Source organism: Triturus cristatus, chromosome 4_2 (assembly GCF_964204655.1).
Source record: "Triturus cristatus chromosome 4_2, aTriCri1.1, whole genome shotgun sequence".
Classification (NCBI taxonomy): Eukaryota; Metazoa; Chordata; class Amphibia; order Caudata; family Salamandridae; genus Triturus; species Triturus cristatus.
In genome coordinates, this window is record NC_140586.1 from 548,802,170 (window position 1) to 548,816,597 (window position 14,428).

General features: G+C 47.8%; 1 protein-coding gene across 1 annotated transcript in view; it reads right to left on the reverse strand.

Annotated features, from left to right (window-relative positions):
* Positions 1–14,428, reverse strand: part of HFM1 (helicase for meiosis 1) — a 3,754,865-nt gene that overhangs the window by 3,592,405 nt on the left and 148,032 nt on the right. The window lies entirely within an intron of this gene.

Sequence of the window (14,428 nt, forward strand, 5' to 3'; positions counted from 1 at the left end):
CTTTTTAACTTGTAAACACTCAAACCAGGACTTCATTTCCCAAGAACCAAAAGGAAACCATGAACCTCAACAATAAACATGATCCACCAATCAGGAGCCATTAGTCCAATGAACTGGTCTTGTCCCTCGTTGGATTCCCTCTTTCTTCCTGCGACGAAGCCGACAGTTGAAGATGCTTACTCTTGCTTTGCGGACTCCAAACCTAAAAGCTGAAATACTTGTGACTGGAGAATAAGATGGCTTACAAAAAATTGCAAGCTCCTTAAACACCAATTATTACATAGAAGAAACTGGAAAATGTCTTACTTACTTCCAGACGTAGATCTGATAAACCGGGCAGGTCATGATTCATCCATGGGTGGGCTAATCCTCGCTTCCGAGTGCTTCATAGAGTTGAAACTTTCCGTTACGAAGGCTAGGAAATTTTTCATTTTCATTCTATGTCAGGACCCAGAAGTGAGGATAAGGCAAGTTCAAAGCTTGCCTACCACAAGAGCTGCAATGGAGGAGACTGATTTAAAATAAAAGCTTTTGAAGGTTGAATCTGACGACTATTCTGCAGCATTCAGAATGTCCTACAAACGAGCTTCCAAAACAAAAGCCTTGGAAGCCATTGCGCCTCATGTTGAGTGCGCGCCAAAAGGTTTGGTGTCGATGCCTGCTTCCGACATCAGCCATCAAACTCATCTGGCTATGGTCGGTGATGACACTGCTCTAAAAGGTTTCCTCAAAGCAATCAACAATTGTCGTTCCCCATGAGGCCGTAATTCCTCCCTCATTGACTCGTAGGCCTTAATACATCGTACCATGCAGAATTTGGGCACATCTGGGAAGGCCGGGTAGGAGATCACCATCGACTGCCACTAAGGGGCCGATTATGATGGTGGAGGGACTGCTACAGCCAACCGTGCGGTGTCGGGCCCTCCGCCATCTGAGAGGAATTTTCCCCCCGCCATATTATGATGGCGGGGGGAAGCCTCAGGAAAGCGTGGACGTGGGAAAGACCGCCTGCCACGGTTCCGCATGGCGGTCCTTTTCCGCCCGCCTTGCGGAACCAAAACTTAGGGCAGCATTACAGCAGTGCCGCAAGGCACCGCTGTAGGGATTACGATATCCCTTTCTGCCTGTCTTTTCATGGCGGTCATCCCTTAGTAGTTGTTCATGGGGGACCCGTGGTACCCCCTACATTTCCATGCACAAGGTGGCAGGCACCGCGTGGTGCCTGACACATTGTGCAGGGAAATGCACACATGGCCATTTAACATTGCGGAGGGTGCTGCAGCCAGCAGCACTCACCGCAATTTTTAATTGCTGGATACGATCACCACCATGGCGGTCGCATCATAATTAGGGGTGCGGGACTGCCGCCATACAGGCAGGCGGTCCCGAATCCCCGCTACGATGACAGGCAGACTCAAATCCATCCGCCATAGTAATCGGCCCCTTAGTTCGGCGTGTCACATGGAAAGTGACCCCCTCAGGGGTGAAGGAGCGACCCATGATATCCAGGGCCCAGAGCAACAACGCTAGTTTCGCTGACAACTGCTTGCGTGAAAGGTATTTATTGTTAGGCCACCCTGACAACAAATTCAATACCTTATTTACATCCCAAAGGACCGTATAGTGCAGTTCCGGCAGGAGGGACAGCCGAAAGCCACGTAGCAGCTTCTTGACCAACAGGTGTTCCCCCACCAGAAGATTTGCCACGTTAGCATGACCTGCTGAGATGGCAGACCACAAGGTATTAACCGAGCAATAGACCATGCCATCTGAGGCAAGAGAAGCCAGGAAATTTACAATATGGACAGCGTCTGTTCCCAAGGGATCCAGACTTCGTGCAGACACCAACCCATCCAACAAGACCAGGCTGAACGATATCTCTTAACCGTTCCATCCGACCAAGCTCAAGAGAGGAGGTCCGCAGCACTTCTCGAAAGGCCCGGGACTTGCCATTGAGACCGGTAATCCTCCATGCCATGAGTGAAAGGGAGTTGTTCGACACCAAAGGGTGAGGATTGCCTGTGGGATCGCTCAGGAGATGAAGCAACAGGGGAAGACGGGTTGGAGAAGCCCAGGAAAGTTCCATCAGAACTGGAAACCACACTTGCGACTTCCATACCGGGGTAATCACCACCAAGTCTGTCCTCTGTCTGCTGACTTGAGTCGTCAACCTCATGATCATGGTGAAGGGGGGAAAGGCATAGTCCTGTTCCGTTGCCCAATCCTGGAGAGAAGCATCCGTGGCTGTCGCCCTCGGATCCGGTCTCCAGCTGAAGTAACTGGGAAGTTGGTGAGCGAACCGGGATGCAAAGAGATTGATTGTGAAGGGACCCCAGACAGTCGACAGGGCTTGAAACACCAGGGGGAACAATAGACTGGAATCTCATAAGTAGCAGGAATGCCAATCCGCCACTTGGTTGTCCAGCCCTGGGAGGTGTTCCGCCATCACCGAGACTTGCTGTTCGAGAAAATACTCCCAGAAGTTCTTGGCCAGATCCGCCAAGGCCTTGGAGTGCGTGCCCCCCAGATGATTGATGTAGAGGACTGCTGCCACGTTGTCCATCTTGAATAGGACACAAGACTGCACTCGGTCCTCGTCCAACATCGGACCGCAAAGGAGCCTGCCATCAACTCTAGGCAGTTGATTTGAAGAGATCGCTCCACGGCAGAACATCTGCCATCAGTGGTGAATTCGCCAGAACGGGCTCCCCAGCCTCAGCTGCTGGCATCAGACTCTATCACAAGATCCGGTTGAGAGCCGAAGATGGCCCGCCCATTCCATGCCTCAATGTGGGACTGCCAACAATTGAGCAGCTCCTTGGCCTCCTTCGATAACGGCACCCGCTGAGCGTATGATAGACCCCTTCCCAGATGGAACGCTTTGAGTCTCTGCAAAGCTCTAAAATGCAGAGGGCCCGGAAAAATGGCCTGAATTGAGGTCGGCAAGAGGCCGACCACCGTGGCAATGCTGCGCAGGGAACTCTGAGACTTCGGTAAGCAATTTCCGCACCTCATGTCGAATTTTCACTACCTTCCTGGAATGGAGACTCAGCGTGGCCTCTGTCGAATCGATCACAAACGCTAAGAATGTGATCAAGCAATAGGGAGTGAGGCTGGATTTGGCCTGATTGATTAAAAACCCCTGAGACTGGAGAAGCTCCACTGCGGACCGCAATAGGAGTGATAAAGCCTGTGGCATTGGTTCATGAACAGCATGTCGTCCAAGTATACAATCATCTATACACCCTGCGCTCTCAGGCGCCACACCACTGGGTGCAGGACCTTGGTGAAGCACCAAGGCACGGAGGACAAGCAAAGGGAAGAGAAGTGAAGTCAAAGATTTTGTCTCTCCATTGGAACTGAAGGAACAGCTGGTGCGGCGGAAATATCAGGATCATCAGGTACGCGTCTTTGAGGTCCAACCGGACCATCCAATCGTTGGGACGGAGAAGGTCCTGAAGCAGATGGATTCCTTCCATCTTGAAGTGGCAGTAAACCAGACAATTATCAAAGATTTATCACTGTCTGATGGTCCCTGTCCTGTTTCTGTACCAGAAACAGATTGCTTAAAAACCCTGCAGGGTGTGGAGATGAAAGGCAAATCGCCACTCTCCCTAACAACTCCTGCACCTCCTGCTGGATAAGCCGGGCCTTCTTTACTGAGAATTGAAGTCATCAGGGCGGAACCAGCTGGGAGGGTGAACAACAGAACTCTATATGGAACCCCTGCACCGTCTTTATTACCGAGGCATCAGACGTAAGGCCCACCAGTTGTCCAGGAACAGTGCTAACAAACACCCCCAAGCAAAAGCATGAAAGAATTAATGAACTCACTGTGAGATGTGTTGTTGCATAGCGCTGTCCTCTGTGGCGGGCTTGGCCTCTAGTTGGGTAGAACCCTCTGAAACATGTCGAGTCCTGCCACTGACTCCTCTGCGATGGTTGACCTCTAACGGAGGTGGCTTGAGAGGAACGGCCAGCCGAACGCCCCCTACCATGGCCAGCCCCGGAGAAAACACGTGCATTGAAAATGCGCTTCACAATGGACTGGGCCTTGTCCAGTGAGTTGAACGTGGAAACAAATTTGCTAAGCTCTTCGAAGAAGGGATCACCAAAAAGCCCACTCTGAGCCACCTGTACTGCCTCGGAGGTAGCTAGTTCACTCAATTTGGGGTCAAGTTTAATGAGCAGAGACCTCCACCTCTCAGTTGAGATGCGCAATTGGCATTACTCAAAAATATGATTGCTCTCTGAGTCCAACTGGAGAGGACATCTGGCTGGATCAAGGCCCCGGACACCTTAGCATCCTCTGCCATATCGAAGATTTTTAACTAAGGGGCCTGTGATGTCTAAAGTTTTGTCTAGGCAAGCCCGTCAAGACCGATTAATGCCCTTCTTGGGATCCTTAATGTATTTGGTTAAAAAGGTCGCCATCCGGGCAACGATCTCTGGCGTGACTGCCACCTTTCCCTCCAATGAGGGCCGAGGGCACTCTGCTCTCAGGCGGGAACGGACCTCCTGGTCCAATGGTTTGCCACATATTTGGCCACCTTGTCGCACGGAACCCACTCTCAGGAGCGGGAATGCAAGAGGTCTCCCGGTTCTAAAAGGTCTGATTGGGTCTCCCGGGAAGTCTCAGAGGGACTGGTCAGACCGTAGGGGAATCGTCCAAAGGTTGGGGGGAAACTTCCCTGTCCCAACCCATCTGATGGTGGGGGGGTCTGCCGGCACGTCCGCCAGCACAGGGCCTAGTGTCCAGGAAATCTTGGTGAGCCCGTCAAAGGTGTCCAAATCTATGCCCTCTGGGTGGGTGCGCTTGCGATGGGTTCTCGGGGGGAGGTGCAGTGGCCTGCTCCTGAGGTTTGGGGGCCGAAGGCCAGGGAAGTTCTTCCCATGGGGTGAGGGGTGGGAGGCAATGCTGTGCCAACTCAAGCAGTCGCTTATCAAGAGGGGCCACTGATTCCGAGACAGCTGGGACAATGGAGGCGTCCACCGCATCACAGAAATCATCTGTGACCGGGAAATACTGGACGTCCTCCTTCGCATAATAATCTCCAAAATTCCCCATGAGGTAAGTATCCTCGTGCAAGGCAGTAGCCAGAGGAAAAAGGTTAGCGAGGGTGGCCACCCACCAGGTAAGAGGAAAGGAAGAGCACTGGGTGAAGCCCAGCAAATCAGGTTACTTCCAGGCAGTGAGACGCTACCTGTTCCCCAAATCTAAGGTGAGAAAAAACAGGCCTTATTCCTGGGGATAACCCAGGCCCACAGCCCTGTCACTGCAGGATTAAGGGCTCTGAATTGCAGACCAACGCCCTTCACGAGTCTGTGCTGTAGCAGAAAACGGTGTTCTGCAGTCTTACCCTGTGGGGTGTCATCACGCCAGGCCGGCCGGGACAAAGGCATTAATGAGCAAACACGCGTGGTAAAACTCAGCTGAGGCCGTAACTGACGTGTTCTCCGCCTGCGCTGCTGATGAAAAACGAAAGTGAACGAGGCACCCGTTCTAGTGGTCGGTGGAACATTACGCACTCAAGTCCCGGCTGAAAACGGTCTAATTCGCTGGCAGCCGCAAAGGAGCGACAATGCGTTCACCTGGATGCTTCGCCGACCTTTACCACACACAAAGGAACAATCGACAGGAGTGAATGTCAAGTTAGTCTGCATAGATATTTTTAAAAAGGGAGACTGGCCTCCACACTTATCTTCTACTGGCTGCAGCAGCGAAGAAAGAGGGAATCCTACGAGGAACAAGACCAGCTCATGAGACTGATGGGTCCTGATTGGTAGATCATATTTATTGTTGACCTTCATGGTTTCCCTTTGGTTCTTGGAAAATGAAGTCCAGTTTTTAGTGTTTACAAGTTAAAATGTCAGCAATTGAAAATAAAGAAGAAAGAAATGCCTAATCCTCGCCTCCGGGTCCTGACATAGAATTAAATTAACAAAATGAAAAAACATCAGAACGTTCAACATTGTGCGTTCTCCCCAGCATCTTCCACTCTGACTGGATGGGCCAAAGGTCATGTTTAGGTGGGCCTGGTCCACCCGGCTTCCCTGCTAGAACCAGGCTTGGTGAGGGGGGCCCTGGCAATACACATACACTTGAGCTGAAAAGTTGAGTTGGGCCCCCTTTATGATCAGAAGACTGCGGGCTCCCCGCACTGCGGGGAGTGCGGGGTGTCCGTTATGCCCCTGGTCTTATTGTTGGGCTACGAGGCAGCACTAATCTACCAGCAGAGGGAGGAGTGGGGTCCCGGGCACGGCATGAGCAGTCTATTCAGGTGCAGGCGGCAGACTGTTTTGTATACGAAGACTCGGATGCCACACAACATCGCTCTCTGGGAGCTGCATGTCCTCCTTTACCCCTGCACTAACCTTCCCCTTAATGGTGGGTCCAGGAGGCGGCCATTTTAGAGACAAGAAAGCATAGGGTGACGGGAAAATAAAATAAAGATTTTTCCCTTGACAACGGCAACCCAATAAGACAGAAAGAAGACTCATGCATCTATGAGAATGGCTAGTGGGGGGTAATAATAGACAATAGTGTTCTCCCTCAGTGCATCTGGCTAATGCGTTAGGAAAACAACTAGAAGTTCTACTTCTAAAGTGGACATTTTGGGGTCCAGGAACAGGCACTAAGTGAAACAATAGATAAATTGCCATTCATCTAGATTTCATAGCACTGGCATAAAATGAGGACTGCTCAGGAACCTTGGGTCCCTGGCTCCCATCCTGACCCAGAAACGGGCACTAATGAAGCAATAAATCGTCACTCATCTAGCCTTCAGAGCATTGACATAGAACGAGGACAGCTAAGGAAAACTGGATCCCTGGCACTCATCATGACTTACCTCGCCCAAACCTATTCCCCAACTATTGCAGCGGCGACCGCCGCTCCCTAACTCTCCAAATCTGGAGTAAATGTTTTCAAGATCAAATACCCTCCAAACCTCTCAAAATATTTGATGAAAAACCTGAAACACAAAACCTTGAGAACCTTTCCCAGATATCTTTTTCTGAGATTAATACCACTGCATGTAGAAAAGAACCCTCAAAATGACCTCCACCTCTACACCCATGACACCAACCTATGGAACTACTCCTTACAAAACAAGCTATCTGGCCACTCACTGCCTAGCATTCACTTTGGTTGAAAAGTGTTTTCCAACTTTGGACATCCTGGCAACATCTTCAACAATAGGAAAATATGTTCCAAGTGAATGACATGATATTGGCCTTAATTGACAATCTTTTTCCTACCCTTACACCCATACCTGCTGCCTCTTTCACAACCTCATCTGACCTTTCCTCCTCATTTTCACTCTCCCTCAACTCCTCTCTCATCTGACTCCCACACCACTCAATGCAACAACTACAGTCCCATTACGCCATAACTCACTCGCCCTCCCACCCAACCTCTAAAGCTCTCCTTCTCCCCTAATTACACCTGCTAAACCATCACAGTCACTCATCCTCTCTCCAAATGTCTTTCAACCCCATTGCCCCAGCACCTGCCCCCCTCCCTCTCCCCACTCCCTGCTGTCACCATATCCCCCTCAACTACACAGTTTAACCCAACCACTCACCTTTCATCCGCACCCATTTTAGCCAAACTCACCTGCATGCTAACATTACATAACCTCTCTCCCAACTACCTGGTCCCGGAAAACCTGCTTCCCTTTCACAACACTCCCTCCACCCCATCCACACTTCCCTTCTCTACTACCCCCTGTACTAATATCTTCTCTCCAATCCCCTACTCAACTCTGAGCCCTTCACATCCTCATCCTCCATTGGTTCATGTGAATCAAAACCTCATGAGCTTTCCACTCTTGCCTCCATTAGTTGCTCCACCAGTGACCCCTCCGAACCTCAAACTATTCTTGAATTCTGATCCGAAAGAGCAACACAAGCCCCTTCCCATCACAGAACAGTGCCCCCCTTGCAGACCTCTGCTCCTCCTTATCTCATCTCCCATTAAATATAGATATCTGTACACAAGCTTTCACTCAGTTCAGTGATTTGCTTACTATTTATAAATGCTATCTATAACCTTCCGAATACAACTTACAACTGCAGATGATCAGTATCCCTAAAGAGAACCTCTGCCTTAGACCCACACTGAAGCACTTGCCCTCAACAACACTGACCTACATTATCTCGTCAAAAGCTATGAAAATATCAAATCCCCTAATTTTTATTGCCCCAGCCAATCACAAGACCCAGCCAATCACAAGACAGCGATCCAATTCCTACCATCATCTGGATTCACAGTCAACGACAACCACATCACACCACCCTATTAAGTCACCTCATGCCCCACAATCTGATTCAAATCCTGACTATAGCTCCACAGACACGACAGTCGGTGCATAAACTCACTTACTCTTTCCTCATTTGCATGCAGCATAACTGACACTCGGCAATTAAAACATTGCCTCAAGATCTCAGACATGGTCAAGGACCTCAAGCTTGACATCATGGTTCTCACAGAAAACTGGCTCAATATTACCTCAAGCAATGCTCTATCACTCTTACTTAGCCTGTATACTCCACTCTGCGATGCAACCAAGAAGACATACAAGGTGGAGGTTGTGTGGTCATTCACAGAAACTCGCAGGCTCCTCCGCACCCAACCACTTTCAATTTTTCGAGTGCATGATGGTAGAAATGTCCACACCCGCCACCCCCAACCACAGGATGACCATTATTTACCACCCCCTAGGGCAAAGCAACACCTTCATTGAGGAATGCATGAACTTCCTCACATCCCAATTAATCAGCTCAGACAACGTTATCTTCCTCAGGGTGTTCAATCCCTACCGGAGCACTGAGGTCAACAAACCTCTGGACACTTTTGTCTCCTTTCTCAACAACAATGACCTCTAACATAAATGCCTGAAACTCACACACTCCAAGTGCTCCACTCTGCATCTGATTATATCCAGAATGCCCTACCTCTTGACTGTGGACCCCATACTTGTGGACTGGTACAACCACTTGCAGATTGCTTTTAAAGTGTCCCTCTCCATCACCAAAGCCTCTGGTCAACCTAAGAAGGAGAAAACCAGGTGCAGGGACAAAGGTAACCTCAACATTGAAGCCATGGCTAACAAGGCATTTCCAAACCTTGCCCCAATAGTACCTCAATTCAACATCAAAGAGGCCATATCAACCCCAGTATGGAATCCTTGATTGGAAAATTCACTTCCATCAAGTGCAAATGCATCAGACCTTAACCTGCAATGCCTTAGTACTCAAAAGGTTTCTACAAAGAAAGAAAACAGCTCAGAATTCTTGAGAAAGAATGGACATAAGCACCATCCCCACTCAGCCTAAGTCACAATATGCGAGGATAAACTACCAAGACCACATTTTTAGAGACAAGTCTTCTCACATCTGATCCCTTTTGGACACATAAAAGAATATATGTAAACACACTAACATCTCCTATGCATCTAAGTCCTCTGAGGCCATATGAAACACGTGTGGAGTTTGACAAGGAAGTCTGGGATATAAACATCTACCTTCTAGCTGCATGTATCAATGAACCAGAGGAGAAACTACCCTGCAAGGCACGACAGCCCTGGTCCTCTTTTTCCCAAATATCAGATTCTGACCTTTTGATGACCATTATCTAAGGTAAATCCCTGAAACCATCTATGTAACTCCATTTCTGGCTCAGTCAGTAAACCCCTCAATATATACCCACTCCCCCTGTGGACTACCCTTGTCAACTCTTCTCTTGAAATGGGTGTGGTCCCGGACCAGCTAAAAGTGGGTCAATTCCCTCTCCTTTTCAAATAAAAAAAAACTCTTGATCCCAACGATTTAAAAAACTTCGCCCACTCTCGATCCTCCGATTCCTAGGTCAGGTGACTGAAAACTGCATAGTCTCTCAACTGTCATCCTACATGCAAGCATATAACCTTCTTGATACTCTCCAATCAGGTTTCAGTCAGGACCACAGCATGGAAACTGCAATTATACAGATTGTGAACGACACACTCTGCATCCTAGACATTGGAAACTCGTGTCTCCTTCTTCTCCTCAAAATCTTCGCTGAGTCCAACCCTATTTAACATATATGTTGCTCCGTTGGCCAAGGTTATCAGATCCTTTGAGCTAGAAGCACTGTCCTATGCAGATGACACACATATTATTGTGTCAATCACCAATACACCGAGGCGTTTGCTGCAAACTTCATGAGCTGCATGCAGGTCGTGGCCTCCTGGATGGTAGACAACTATCTGCGACTTATTGGGGACAAGACAGAAGGCTTCATATATGATTCCATCTGGTCCCACTCCTGATGGCCTGAAATGCTTGGCTCCTGTCCCAGCCCAGCCCAGCCCAGCCTCAACAGCAAAGAATCTTGGCTTCATAGTTGACAGTTCTCTCTCCTTTAATCCCCAGATTAACAGAACGGTCTCCACTTGCTTTGGCATCATCAGGATTCTCAGGAAGATGTTTCATTTTCTTTCTCCTCCCTCCCGGAAGCAGGCAGCAGTGGCCTTGGTCCTGTCCAGACTGAACTATTGTAATGTGCTTTATCTGGAAATTTAAAAAGGGCTCCAACCACAGCTTGTACAGAATGCTGTGGCCAGACTTGTAACGGACCTTCCCAAATGCCAGTCTGCTGCGGCATCCATTTGTAATCTGCACTAGCTCCCTTTGGGAAAGAGAATTCTTTTTAAGGCCCTCTGTTTTGTCCATAAGGCTCTTCACAACTTGGGTCCTGAAGGCATTAAGCGGCTCTTCCTACAATATGTCCCTACTAAACATCTGCGGTTGGCCAGCAAAACCTTCTGGTAGTTCCTAGGTTCAGGAGAGCTAGAGGGGGTAAGAGCTTTTTCTGTTGCTGCTTCTAAGCTCTGGAATTCCCTTACCCTATCGATCTCCAAGCAAGACTCTTACCTTTTCTTTCGCAAGGCATTATTAAGCGACTCTTCCTACAATGTGTCCCTACTAAACATCTGTGGTCGGCCAGCAAAAACTAGCTGGTAGTTCCTAGGTTCAGGAGAGCTAGATGGGGGGGAAGAGCTTTTTCTGTTGCTGCTTCTAAGCTCTGGAATTGCCTCCCCCTATCGAACTCCAGGCAAGACTCTTACCTTTTGTTTCGCAAGACATTAAAAACATGGCTTTTTACCCATTAATCGCTGGGCCTTCCTTGCGCTCCTTTCACCTCTGGACCTATCCGTAGCGCCTTGACGTCTTTGGGCTTAGTTTGCGCTTTACAAGACTTATATTCATTCATTCAATCATTCAAGCACCCGATTCTTTAACAAAGAAGAATTGGGATAACAAACAAAAAAAGACAAGACATGATCACGGTGTGGATCTCCTCAGCAGGAAGCCACGGAAAAAAGATATAATCTAAGAAACTGTGATAACATTAGAAAGAATGACAGATATCAGGATACTGGTACACGTTCATCTCTTTCCTTTCAGGAGTCATCCGGTACGCAGTCGGAGAGAGGTGGACGGTCACAGCACAGATCGAAAGAGCACGTGAAGCCGAAGAAAGAAATCACAAGGCTTGTCTCTCTACATTATTAAAAAAAGAAGAAAATCAAAGACTCATAAACCTCACGTGAGCATATCACTGTGGAAACACAGGATACCTAGGTAAGTGTTCCCCATCGTTTACACAAAATTACACTCCAGATGAAGGGGGACATACCCAGAAACATCAAGGTTCTCTTTTGGGAAAATTTGACGTATGGTTATGATATTCTTTTGGCTGAAAAAGACTGGCACCTGAATTCATAATGGAATGCCAAAATGGGGAAAAGGTAATTTTACCGGACTTTTCCGACCTCGTTCCAGAATCAGTGAAACATTCTTACGCCAAGGAGTGGGCGTTAGCGCTAGTTCCTGCATTTATACCGCAATCATGTGGCTTGGGGTGATGAGTCACCTCACCACAAGATCCCGTTGAAATAAACTTCTCAACCCCAGAGACAATATCCAATTAAACATGAAGCTAAAAAATAAGTTAGGGAAATCCTAGAAAAACTTGAATAAAAAGGTGTCATAGTAGGGACATATTGTAGGAAGAGCCGCTTAATGCCTTCAGGACCCAAGTTGTGAAGAGCCTTATGGACAAGGCGGAGGGCCTTAAAAAGAATTCTCTTTCCCAAAGGGAGCTAGTGCAGATTACAAATGGATGCCGCAGCAGACTGGCATTTGGGAAGGTCCGTTACAAGTCTGGCCACAGCATTCTGTACAAGCTGCAGCTTGTGGTTGGAGCCATTTTTAAATTTCCAGATAACGCGCATTACAATAGTTCAGTCTGGACAGGACCAAGGTAGGCCTGGGCGAAGCACTACGCTACGCTCGCGTAGTTTGCGAAGTTCGCGCTACTTCGCACTACGCGAACTGCACGTAGCACAGTGCGAACACGCGTAGCGTAGTGTTGCGTAGTGCTGCGGTCATTTTTTGCTTGCTCGCGGTCCTCAACGTCAAGTTGGCGACCGCGAGCAAGCAAAATGACATCCTGGCGAGACTTTTTCCTTGTTCGCGATCGCGAGCATGGAAAATAAACCTCCCGGCGAGATTCCCAACGCGAGAAGGTCAGGTTTCTCATTGCGAGGGGTCGCGTATTCTCGCGACCGCTCGCGATGAGAAACTACCAGTTCGCGTTGAGAAAGCTGCAGCTCGAGGAAAAATCTACTTGAGCAGCAGAAAACTACAGCTCGCACTGTGCAAGATGCCATTTTCAATGATTGCACAGTGCCGGTTGCTTGTCCGCACTGTGCAATCATTGAAAACAACATCTTGCACAGTGCGAACATGTTACTTCACAGTTCGCGAAGTGCTACGCGTAGCTCGCGTAGTGCGAACTTCACTTTGCGTAGCTTCGCGAAGTGCTACTTCGCGAACTACGCCCACCCTTAGACCAAGGCCACTGCTGCCTGCTTCCGGGAGGGAAGAGAAAGAAAATGAAACATCTTCCTGAGAATCCTGATGATGCCAAAGCAAGTGGAGACCGTTCTGTTAATCTGGGGATTAAAGGAGAGAGAACTGTCAACTATGAAGCCAAGATTCTTTGCTGTTTAGGCTGGGCTGGGCTGGGCTGGGCTGGGACAGGAGCCAAGCATTTCAGGCCACCAGGAGTGGGACCAGATGGAATCATATATGAAGACTTCTGTCTTGTCCCCAATAAGTCGCAGATAGTTGTCTCATCAATGGATAATCCCTTTTTTCCTGTAATGAAACCAGACAATTAATACCATCTAGTATTAGTTTACAGCCATTTAAACACATCTACTCGAACATTTGCAGTACAAAATGCACACAGTGCCACACGAATGAACAATATAGTAAGGAAAAACTACAAAACACCACCAAATATCGCAAAGGGATTTTTCTGCCAAAATATAGCGCCTGGAAGCAGATATTTGACAGCATTCTCAGCACTAGGCTCACAGAGGCAACTTTGTCAATTGCCCCAGGGTTATAAGAATAGCTCTGGGTTGTTTTCAGCCAGAGTAATGGCTTGATAAAGAGGCATTGTCCTATGTTGATGATATCTATCTAGTGATCAAAATATGTTTTTGAATTTATGATAAAGCAATAGGCCAAACAAAAAAGAGCACCAATAGGGTACATAGGAATTTACAGTATTTCATAAATATAATGCATTGTACCTATACATCAATAACTATAATGTAATAGAAACTAAAATTAAAAATAAAAGAGGGGGTCAACAGCTAGTTTTAGCAAGTATATTATAACAGAGCTACATAATAAAATTGAACAAACTTTACTTATTATATAATATAAAACATTAATTATATAACGCTATATAATTGTCAATTGATTTCCAAAACAACTGGTAAGAAGATGTGTTGTGACCAACAGCCAACATATTCAAATCTGCTTATTTTCTGGTAAAATTTATCCATGACCACCACATATGAAGTGACAATAATGAAGCGTTTTTCCAAGCAGTAATACATTTTTGAGCAGCAGATAGTAAGAATTAAAGAGCTTGTTGTTAGAATCTGACAGTTTTGTTGAAAGTAAAATCGGTTTACAAATCAACACATTGGTTCCGATCCTGCCAAAAGGCTGTACGAATCGTTGTACGGAGCGTATACCCCGTACGACTCGTACCCGGTAAACTTTCCGTACAACCTAGGAAGTACGATTCGTACAGAAAGCCTATTTCCGTACGTTTCGTAAAAAAGCCCGTACGGGTAAAAAAAAACTACGATTCTGATCTGGAACAGCTCGAATGCGACGTCCGGACGTATTCAGGCAGCGGTTTCCGGCCCAGCAAGTACGATTCGTCCCTACGTCACTCGGTACGGCTCTTTTTTTACGGGAGTCAAACACAGCCCGGAAAAGCAGAGTCCGACGCGAACCGCTATGCAACGGAGCCCCGGTACGTGACGTACACGCCATGAACCCCGTCATACGT